Genomic DNA, 12072 nt, shown 5'->3' on the forward strand with positions numbered 1-12072 from the left:
ACTAGCAGGAAGACGGGTCGCTCCATCACCCTAGCAGAAGGACAGGTCATACCATCACCCTAGCAGGAAGAAAGGTCATATCATCACCCTAGCAGGAGGACAGGCCGCTCCATCACACTAGCAGGATGACATGTCGCTCCATCATCCTAAAAAGAGGACAGGTCGCTCCATCACCCTAGCAGGAGGACAGGTCGCTACCATCACACTAGCAGGAGGACAGGTCGCTCCATCAAATTAACAGGAGGACAGATCGCTCCACCACCCGAGCAGGAGGACAGGTCGCTCCATCACCCTAAAAGGAGGAAAGGTCGCTCCACCACCCTAGCAGGAGGACAGGCCGCTCCATCACACTAGCAGGAAGACGGGTCGCTCCATCACCCTAGCAGAAGGACAGGTCATACCATCACCCTAGCAGGAAGAAAGGTCATATCATCACCCTAGCAGGAGGACAGGCCGCTCCATCACACTAGCAGGATGACATGTCGCTCCATCACCCTAAAAGGAGGAAAGGTCGCTCCACCACCCTAGCAGGAGGACAGGTTACTCCATCACCCAAGCAAGAGGACAGGTCGCTCCATCACCCTAAAAGGAGGAAAGGTCGCTCCTCCACCCTAGCAGGCGGACAGGTTACTCCATCACCCAAGCAAGAGGACAGGTCGCTCCATTACTCTAGCAGGAGGACAGGTTACTCCATTACTCTAGCAGGAGGACAGGTTACTCCATTACTCTAGCAGGAGGACAGGTCGCTTCATCACCCTAGCAGGAGGACAAGCCGCTCCATCACCCAAGCAGGAGGATAGGTCGCTCCATCACACTAGCTGGAGGACAGGTCGCTTCATCACCCTAGCAGGAGGACAGGCCGCTCCATCACCCTAGCAGGGCAGATCACTCCATCACCCTAGCAGGACAGATCGCTCCATCACCCTAGCAGGAGGATAGGTCGCTCCATCACTCCAGCAGGATGACAGGTCGCTGCATCACCCTAGCAGGATGACAGGTCGCTCCATCACCCTAGCAGAAGGACAGGTCGCTCCATCACCCTAACAGGAGGACAGGTCGCTCCATCATCCTAGAAGGATGATAGGTCGCTCCGTCACTCTACCAGAAGGACAGGTCGCTACCATCACCCTAGCAGGAGGACAGGTCATACCATCACCCTAGCAGGATGACAGGTCGCTCAATCACCCTAGCAGAAGGACAGGTCGCTCCATGACCCGAGCAGGAGGATAGGTCGCTCCATCACCCTAGCAGGAGGACAGGTCGCTCCATCACCTTAGTAGGAGGATAAGTTGCTCCATCACCCTAGCAGAAGGACAGGTCGCTCCATCACCCTAGCAGGATGAGAGGTCGCTCCATCACCCTAGCAGAAGGACAGGTCACTCCCGCACCCTAGCAGAAGGACAGGTCGCTCCATCACCCGAGCAGGAGGACAGGTCGCTCCATCACCCTAGAAGGAGGAAAGGTCGCTCCATCTCTCTAGCAGAAGGACAGTTCGCTCCATCACCCTAGCAGAATGACAGGTCGCTCCATCACCCTAGAAGGATGACAGGGCGCTCCATCACTCTAGCAGAAGGACAGGTCGCTACCATCACCCTAGCAGGAGGACAGGTCATACCATCACCCTAGCAAGATGACAGGTCGCTCAATCTCCCTAGCAGAAGGACAGGTCGCTCTTTCACCCGGGCAGGAGGACAGGAAGCTCCATCACCCTAGAAGGAGGATAAGTCGCTCCATCACCATAGAAGGAGGACAGGTAGCTCCAGCACCCTAGCAAGAGGACAGGTCGCTCCAGCACCCTAGCAGGAGGACAGATCGCTCCATTACCCTAGCAGGAGAACAGGTCACTCCATCATCCTAGCAGGGGGACAGGTTATTCCATCACCCTAGCAAGAGGACAGGTCGCTCCATCACACTTGCAGGAAGACAGGTCGCTCCATCTCCCTAGAAAGAGGACAGGTCGCTCCACCACCCTAGCAGGAGGACAGGTCGCTCCCTCACCCTAGCAGGAGGATAGGTCGCTCCATCACCCTAGCAGGAGGAATGGCCGCTCCATCATCCTAGCAGGGGGACAGGTTACTCCATCACCCTAGCAAGAGGAAAGGTCGCTCCATCACCCTAGCAGGAGGACACGTTACTCCATCACCCTAGCAGGAGGACAGGCCGCTCCATCACCATAGCAGGGGGACAGGTTACTCCATAACCCAAGCAAGAGGACATGTCGCTCCATTACCCAAGCAAGAGGACAGGTCGCTCCATCACCCAAGCAAGAGGACAGGTCGCTCCTTCACCCAAGCAAGAGGACAGGTCGCTCCATCACCCAAGCAAGAGGACAGGTCGCTCCATCACTCAAGCAAGAGGACAGGTCGCACCATTACCCAAGCAAGAGGACAGGTCGCTCCATTACCCAAGCAAGAGGACAGGTCGCTCCATCACCCAAGCAAGAAGACAGGTCGCTCCATCACCCAAACAAGAGGACAGGTCGCTCCATCACCCAAGCAAGAGGACAGGTCGCTCCTTCACCCAAGCAAGAGGACACGTCGGTCCATCACTCTATCAGATTTACGGTCCTAAGAACAACAATAGACAATATAAAAAGCTTACACGTTACGCACACGTTACGTACACTCATACGTGCGTATGAGTGTGCCTAAAAAAATTCATTTTAATATTAAGTTTTCTGCTATCATTTTGTTTTTAATTTCAGAAATAAAAATCTTTGGTAAAAATTGTGACGTGATTGACGGTTCATTTTGTGTCTGGCAGAAGACAAAATGTTGACGGAAGAGTTTTATAAAACTGTTTCGTGTTGATGCAGGAAGCCTACACATCTAATACACCCATTGATACACCAGTTAGTACACCAGTTAGTTCACTAGTTAGTACACCAGTTAGTACACCAGTTTGTACACCAGTTAGTACACCAGTTTGTACACCAGTTAGTACACTAGTTCGTACACCAGTTAGTACACTAGTTAGTATACCAGTTAGTACAGCAGTTAGTACACTAGTTATTACATCAGTTAGTACACCAGTTAGTACACCAGTTAGTACACCAGTTATTACACCAGTTAGTACACCAGTTAGTACACCAGTTAGTACACCAGTTAGTCCACTAGTTAGTACACCAGTTAGTACAGCAGTTAGTACACTAGTTATTACATCAGTTAATACACCAGTTAGTACACCAGTTATTACACCAGTTAGTACACTAGTTAGTATACCACTTAGTACACCAGCTAGTACACCAGTTATTACACCAGTTAGTACACTAGTTAGTACACCAGTAAGTACACAAGTTAGTATACCAGTTAGTACACTATTCAGTACAACAGTTAGTACACCAGTTAGTACACCAGTTAGTACACCAGTTAGTACACCTTCAGTTAGTACAGAAGGTTTTTAAAACCTTCCTAATTAGATTGATTCTTATAGCAATTCGATTACAATATGGCATAGCGTTAGCTCTTGCATCGTCCGGAAGAGCTGCGACATTGCTATCAGGGGGAAGAACTGCTCATTTTGCTTTGAAATTGCCATTGAACATACAATTCATTGAAACTACCACGTGCAACATTTGCAAAGCATTTGGCATGGGAAACGTATTGCAGAAATGCAAACTTATTGTTTTGGATGAATGCCCAATGGCTCACAAAAAACCGCTCGAGGCTCTTGATCGATCATTGCAAGATTTGCGTGGAAACATCAGACCATCATCAAAACATCAGTTTTTACCTTTCACAAGTGTGGTATCTAAATAGTAGTTATATAAAAACACGCACCTATTTGAATAGAACGTTGTTTAAAAAATTCAAAGCAATCGGTGGAGACCTTTTGCAGATTACTGCATGTGTTGCTCTTACGTCCTACACATAGCGCTGTTTTTCAAAAAAGCATGTTTATTCCTGTCACAGGTGAGCCATGTATATAGTAGGTACATAAAAACACTTGCCTATTCGAATGCAACGTTGTGTCAAAATTTCATAGCAATCGGTAAAGAGGTTTCGAAGATTTCCCTCACATGAAAAACACACGAAAAACAAAGTTTTTGAAAAGAAGCAAGTTTTTCCCGTCACGGACGTGACATCTATATAATATGTATATAAAAACCCGCTCGGATGCGAAGGGAACGTTGAGTGAAAATTTAAAGGCAATCTGTGAAGAAATGTCGGAGATTAGCGATTTTGAACAAACGATTTGCGATTTTGAAATATGGGCCAATAGGCCCTTTGCATTTACTTCCATTCTTCCCTTTAACTTACAAAATATTATACCCATTGTTTCGTGTTCTGTCTTGTGTTGAAAGTTTGTTTTCACCTCATCCAAAACTGTTGTAACATATCACCTCACCCAAATGCAGGTATAAAAAATCGAAGATGTTTAAGCTCTGTACAGTTATAGTTGTGTGTGTGTAAACTAAAGTATTTGAAAATGTAATAAGTTTTACGAAACGCACTCAAGTGTCGCGTCAGACTAGAAATAAAAATGAACTTTGGAGAATTGGTTTTTCAGTTACCATCAACAGTGAAGAAAAATGTAAGAAACATTGAGAAAATTCGTGTTAGAATTATTAATCTTACTTTTTCGGTTATATGTAAAAATATATGTCTACAGGAAAGACTGCTACCAAAATATACTAATATATAGTATATATCCAAAAGGAAAACAGTGAAATGAAGATGAGAAACCCATGGTTTAATCAGAGATGTAGGCTAGCTAAGCAGCAAAGTAAAAGGATGTGGAGAAACTATAGGAATAACAGGACACTTGAGAGCAGAGAAAGATACGAGAATGCCAGGAATGAATATGCGAGGATGAGAAGAGAGGCAGAAAGACAATACGAAAATGACATCGCAAGCAAAGCAAAGACTCAGCCTAAATTGCTGCACAGCTACATCAGAAGAAAAACAACAGTAAAGGAACAGGTTATGAAATTAAGGATAGGGGCAGAAGGATTCACTACAAATGACAAGGTAATGTGTGAGGAACTGAATAAGAAATTCCAGGAGGTCTTCACCTTAGAGCAAGGAGAAATTCCTGAGATAAGAGATGGAATAGTTAACCAGCAACCACTGGAGAAGTTTGAGATTACCAGTGGGGAAGTAAGGAAGTGTTTACTAGAGGTGGATGTGACAGAGACTATAGAACTAGATGAAATCTCCCCAAGGATACTAATGGAAGAAGCAGAAGAACTGTGCCTGCCACTCACCATAGTGTATAACAAATCACTGGCAACAGGGGAACTGCCAAAAATTTGGAAAGCAGCTAACGTAGTCCCTATATACAAGAAAGGGGATAGACAGGAGGCACTGAACTACAGGCCAGTGTCCCTAACCTGCATACCATGCAAGCTGGTGGAAAAGATTGGGCGAAGAAAGCTAGTGGAACATCTGGAGCGAAAGAAATTTGTAACTTTGTAACACAGCATCAACATGGGTTCAGGGATGGAAAGTCCGGCCTCACAGGGTTACTTGAATTCTACGACCAGGCAACAAAAAGCAGGCAAGAAAGAGAAGGGTGGGCAGACTGCATATTTTTGGATTGCCAGAAAGCCTTTGATACAGTACCACAAAATAGGCTAGTGAAAAAGCTGAAGATGCAGGATGGAGTGAAAGGGAAGGTACTCCATTGGATAAAGGAGTACCTAAGCAACAAGAGACAACGAGTCAATGTGAGGGGTGAGGACTCAGATTGGCGTGACGTTACAAGTAGAGTCCCGCAGGGGTCAGTCCATGGACCTATACTGTTTCTGATATATGAAAATGATCTCCCAGATCAAAATCGTTTAAATATATAAATATATATTAGTATATATATAAATATATATATATATATATATATATATATATATATATATATATATATATATATATATATATATATATATATATATATATATGTATATATATATATATATGTATATGTATGTGTGTGTGTGTGTGTGTGTGTGTATACTCACCAATTTGTAGTCACCTATTTGTGTTTGCGGGGTTTGGGTTTTGGCTCATTGATCCCGCCTCTCAACTGTCAATCAACTGGTGTACAGATTCCTGAGCCTATTGGGCTCTATCAAATCTACATTTGAAACCGTGTATGGAGTCAGCCTCCACCACATCACTGCCTAATGCATTCCATCTGTTAACTACTCTGACACTGAAAAAGTTCCTTCTAACGTCCCTGTGGCTCTTGTGGGTACTCAGTATCCACCTGTCCCCTTGTTCGCCTACCACCAGTGTTGAATAGTTAATCATTGTCTACCCGGTCGATTCCGCTGAGAATTTTGTAGGTAGTGATCATGTCTCCCCTTACTCCTCTGTCTTTCAGTGTCGTAAAGTGCATTTTCCGCAGCTTTTCCTCGTAACTCATGCCTCTTAGTTCTGGGACTTGTCTAGTGGCATACCTTTGAACTTTTCCAGCTTCGTCTAGTGCTTTATAAAGTATGGGCTCCATGCTGGGGCCGCATACACCAGAATTGGTCTTACATATGTGGTGTACAAGATTCTGAGACCTTTCTTACACAGGTTCTTGAAGGCTGTTTTGATGTTAACCAGCCTCGCATCTGCCGTAGACGTTATTCTTTTTATGTGGGCTTCAGGAGACAGGTTTGGTGTGATATCAACTCCTAGATCTTTCTCTCTGTCCGTTTCATTAAGTTCTTCATCTCCTATTCTGTATCCTGTGACTGGCCTCCTGTTTCCACCACCTATTTTCATTACTTTGCATTTACTCGGGTTAAACTTTAACAGCCATTTGTTGGACCATTCACTCAGTCTGTCTAGGTTCTCTTGTAGCCTCCTACTATCATCCTCTGTTTGATTCCTCCTCATAATTTTTGCATCATCAGCAAACATTGAGAGAAATGAGTCTATATCCGCTGGGAGATCATTTTCATATATCAGAAACAGTATAGGTCCATGGACTGACCCCTGCGGGACTCTACTTGTAACGTCACGCCAATCTGAGTCCTCACCCCTCACATTGACTCGTTGTCTCTTGTTCCTTAGGTACTCCTTTATCCAATGGAGTACCTTCCCTTTCACTCCATCCTGCATCTTCAGCTTTTTCACTAGCCTATTTTGTGGTACTGTATCAAAGGCTTTCTGGCAATCCAAAAATATGCAGTCTGCCCACCCTTCTCTTTCTTGCCTGTTTTTTGTTGCCTGGTCGTAGAATTCAAGTAACCCTGTGAGGCCGGACTTTCCATCCCTGAACCCATGTTGATGCTGTGTTACAAAGTTACAAATTTCTTTCGCTCCAGATGTTCCACTAGCTTTCTTCGCCCAATCTTTTCCACCAGCTTGCATGGTATGCAGGTTAGGGACACTGGCCTGTAGTTCAGTGCCTCCTGTCTATCCCCTTTCTTGTATATAGGGACGACGTTAGCTGCTTTCCAAATTTTTGGCAGTTCCCCTGTTGCCAGTGATTTGTTATACACTATGGTGAGTGGCAGGCACAGTTCTTCTGCTTCTTCCATTAGTATCCTTGGGGAGATTTCATCTAGTTCTATAGTCTCTGTCACATCCAACTCTAGTAAACACTTCCTTACTTCCCCACTGGTAATCTCAAACTTCTCCAGTGGTTGCTGGTTAACTATTCCATCTCTTATCTCAGGAATTTCTCCTTGCTCTAAGATGAAGACCTCCTGGAATTTCTTATTCAGTTCCTCACACATTACCTTGTCATTTGTAGTGAATCCTTCTGCCCCTATCCTTAATTTCATAACCTGTTCCTTTACTGTTGTTTTTCTTCTGATGTAGCTGTGCAGCAGTTTAGGCTGAGTCTTTGCTTTGCTTGCGATGTCATTTTCGTATTGTCTTTCTGCCTCTCTTCTCATCATCGCATATTCATTCCTGGCACTCTGGTATCTTTCTCTGCTCTCAAGTGTCCTGTTATTCCTATAGTTTCTCCACATCCTTTTACTTTGCTGCTTAGCTAGCCTACATCTCTGATTAAACCATGGGTTTCTCATCTTCATTTCACTGTTTTCCTTTTGGATTGAGACAAACTTGTTTGCTGCTTCCTTGCACTTCTGTGTGATGTAGTCTATCATGTCTTGGGCCGTCTTTCTCCTGAGCTCTGTTTCCCATGCTATATCTGTTAGGAATTTTTTTATCTCCTCATAGTTTCCCTTTCGGAATGCGAGCCTTTTGTTTTCAGTATCCCTCCTCGAGTTCAATAACCATTCGTCAATCAGGTTCTCAAACGCCAGTACACTGTGGTCGCTCATTCCAACTGGGGTCTCAAACCCGATTTCTCTTATGTCGCAGTCGTTCAGAGTGAAGACTAGGTCGAGTCTCGCTGGTTCGTCATTTCGTCTCATCCTTGTGGGTTCTCTGACATGCTGGGTTAAAAAGTTTCTAGTCACCGCCTCCAAAAGTTTGGCCCTCCACGAATCCTCGCCTCCATTCGGTTCCTAGTTCTCCAAATTAATCCTTCCGTAATTAAAGTCGCCCATGATGAGCAGGTAGGATCTATTTCTACAGGCAGCAGAGGCTGCCCTCTCAATTATAGTGTTAACTGCCATGTTGTTGTTGTCATACTCTTGACTGGGTCTTCTGTCATTTGGTGGAGGGTTATATAATACTGCTACTACTATTCTTGGTCCTCCCATTGTTATGGTGCCATCTATGTTGTCTCTGAAACCCTCACACCCCGGGATAGCCATCTCCTTGAAACTTCATTCCTTTCTCATTAGTAGGGGCCACTCCACCTCCCCCCCCTACCTTCCCTCTCTTTTCTTATTACTGTGTACTCCTGGGGAAACACAGCATTCATTATGATTCCTGAGAGTTTTGTTTCAGTGAGTCCGATTACATCTGGGTTCACTTCTTGTGCTCTTTTCCTTAGTTCACTTGCCTTGCTTGTGATCCCATCTATGTTCGAGTACATTACCCTGAAACTTACTCTCTTCTGCTTCTCCTCTGGGGGGGACCTGTGGGGTCTGGGGTGAGCGGGAGCTGGGAGGTTCTGATACAGGGAGACTGGTGGAGGAGGAAGGTCTTGGGGGTTGGGGGAAAGGGGGAGGGTAGGGGGGGTGAGTGGTGGAGGGTTGGAATGAGAGTTGGGGGGGGGGTGAGAGGGGGAGGGTTGGGGGAGACGGGGAGGCATGGGGGGAGGAGAGGCTTGGGGGGGATGGGGAAGAAAGGGGGCTTGGGGGGTTAGAAAAGGGGGGAGGGCTTGGGGGACGGAGGGGGGGGAAAGGGAAGGCTGATGTGGGTGAGGAAGAGGGGGAGGGGGGGTTTAGGCGAGTGGTGGAGAGAGGAAGGCTTAGGTGGGGGGGGGAGAGTGGGGGGCTTAGGGGGGTGGAGAAGAACGAAGGGCTTGGGGGTGGGAGAGATGGGAGGGCATTTGGGAGAAGGGAGGGCTTGGGGGATGGGGGAGGAAGAAAGATCTGGGGAGAGGGGTGAGTGGGAGGAGGGTGGTGGGTGGTGGAGGGTGCCCTAGGTGGGGTACTTAGTGGGGGGCTGTCAGGGGATGGGGCAGGTAGGGTGTCTGTTGGGTAAAACGTAGGGGTAGTGGTCCACTCCCTGTGGCTATTGCACTGTTTGAGGAGGGTTCCCCACTCCCCTCTGGGATTGTAGGGTTCGGAATTGTGGTTCTCTGATTCCTTTCTCTCTCCTTGCGCTCCTTCCTCGCGTCTGCTGCCCACCTTCGCTCTTCCCTTGTCATATCCCTCTGCAGGAATACTTTTTTGAATTTCTATACATTTGCTAGACCGCTCTTTCTTGCTAACAGTTCCTCTTTCGTGTTCTTGCTCATGAATACCACCTTTATCATTCGGTCTCTGTCCTTGTTGTAATTTCCAAGCCTGTAAACCTTTTCAACATTTTGGTCTGTTCCCTCCATCCTTACTCCTTTATGGCTCTCTGTAACTATGTTGTTGTCCTTGTCTCTCCTCTACTTTGGGCTGGTCCCTGTTAGCTTCTTAATGCGTGCTACTACTACTTCTGCTCTTTTTCTCTCTATCAGCCGGCTAGTACATCTAGCTGCTTCCTGAGAGGAAGCCACTTCCATGGCAACTTCCCTTACTGCAGACCTATCTTCAAGGTTCTTTTTAAGCAACTCTGCAAATAAGGGTTTATTGTATTGTAAGATTCCCCTCAACAGGAAAATTACCATCACCCTGCAGGATGGGTTGCGTCTGGTGCTGGGTAGGATTTTCTTTCAAGCTTTTTATTTCATCCTTTGCTGCCTTCAGCTCATCCTGCAGGTTGGATACTGTCTCCTTCATAACCCTCAGTCCTTCCCTGAATTCACTCCACATGTGTTCGATTGTATCCCTAAACCAAGATTCCTGTCTATCCCCTTCCTCCAAGCTTGTTCCTGCTGTGGTTGTCCTCCTGCGTTTGTCAACCCCGAGTTCGTGTCCCTGCCACGTTTTCCCTTTGATAGAGTGAGAGAGAGAGAGAGAGAGAGAGAGAGAGAGAGAGAGAGAGAGAGAGAGAGAGAGAGAGAGAGAGAGAGAGAGAGAGAGAGAGAGAGAGAGAGAGAGAGAGAGGGAGGGAGAGAAGAGAGAGAGAAGAGAGAGAGAGAGAGAGAGAGAGAGAGAGAGAGAGAGAGAGAGAGAGAGAGAGAGAGAGAGAGAGAGAGAGAGAGAGAGAGAGAGAGAGAGGGAGGGAGGGAGGGAGAGAAGAGAGAGAGAAGAGAGAGAGAGAGAGAGAGAGAGAGAGAGAGAGAGAGAGAGAGAGAGAGAGAGAGAGAGAGAGAGAGAGAGAGAGCGAGAGAGAGAGAGAGAGAGAGAGAGGAGGGAGAGAGAGAGAGAGAAGAGAGAGAGAGGAGGGAGAGAAGAGAGAGAGAGAGAGAGAGAGAGAGAGAGAGAGAGAGAGAGAGAGAGAGAGAGAGAGAGAGAGAGAGAGAGAGAGAGAGAGAGAGAGAGCGAGAGAGAGAGAGAGAGAGAGAGAGAGAGAGAGAGAGAGAGAGAGAGAGAGAGAGAGAGAGAGAGAGAGGTGTGTGGTGGTGGGGAGGTAGGAGAGAGCGAGGGGATGGTTAAAGTGTGGGGGGCGCATTAAAGTGAGAGGGTTATGGGAGGGTGTGGACTATATTGTTGGGAGGCTGTGTGTACTGTTGGTGCAATGGTGGGAGGGGGGAGTAGCCTCGGTGTAGGGCGTAGTGTATTCTTCACACTTGGGTGCCACAAAACTAGTTCTCACATCAGCCGAATATTTCCCTTGAGGTTCGTTTCCGTTTGTTAACTTACTTCCAAGACTAACTATTAAAATGCAATAGCACTGTACACGTTTTGATTGACTGACGTTTTGAGAGGCCTTACCTTACCGCTATTTCAAAACATCTCACAGCACAAACAGGTGTTAAATGTACTGTTGTACTAACCTAGTTGTGCTTGTGGGGGTTGAGCTCTGGCTCTTTGGTCCCGCCTCTCAACTGTCTGTCAACAGGTGTACAGGTTCCTGAGCCTATTGGGCTCTATCATATCTACACTTGAAACTGTGTATGGAGTCAGCCTCCACCACATCACTTCCTAATGCATTCCATTTGTCAACCACTCTGACACTAAAGAAGTTCTTTCTAATATCTCTGTGGCTCATTTGGGCACTCAGTTTCCACCTGTGTCCCCTAGTGCGTGTGCCCCTTGTGTTAAACAGCCTGTCTTTATCAACCCTGTCAATTCCCTTGAGGATCTTGAATGTGGTGATCATGTCCCCCTTAACTCTTCTGTCTTCCAACGAAGTGAGGTTTAATTCCCGTAGTCTTTCCTAGTAGCTCATACCTCTCAGCTCGGGTACTAGTCTGGTGGCAAACCTTTGAACCTTTTCCATTTTAGTCTTATGCTTGACTAGATATGGACTCCATGCTGGTGCCGCATACTCCAGGATTGGTCTGACATATGTGGTATATAATGTTCTGAAAGATTCCTTACACAAGTTTCTAAAGGCCGTTCTTATGTTAGCCAACCTGGCATATGCTGCTGCTGTTATCCTCTTGATATGAGCATCAGGGGACAGGTCTGGCGTGATATCAACCCCCAGGTCTTTCTCTCTCTCGGACTCTTGAAGTATTTCATCTCCCAAGTGATACCTTGTATCTGGTCTCCTGCTTCCTACCCCTATCTTCATT

This window comes from Procambarus clarkii, chromosome 4, assembly GCF_040958095.1.
Source record: "Procambarus clarkii isolate CNS0578487 chromosome 4, FALCON_Pclarkii_2.0, whole genome shotgun sequence".
Taxonomy (NCBI): Eukaryota; Metazoa; Arthropoda; class Malacostraca; order Decapoda; family Cambaridae; genus Procambarus; species Procambarus clarkii.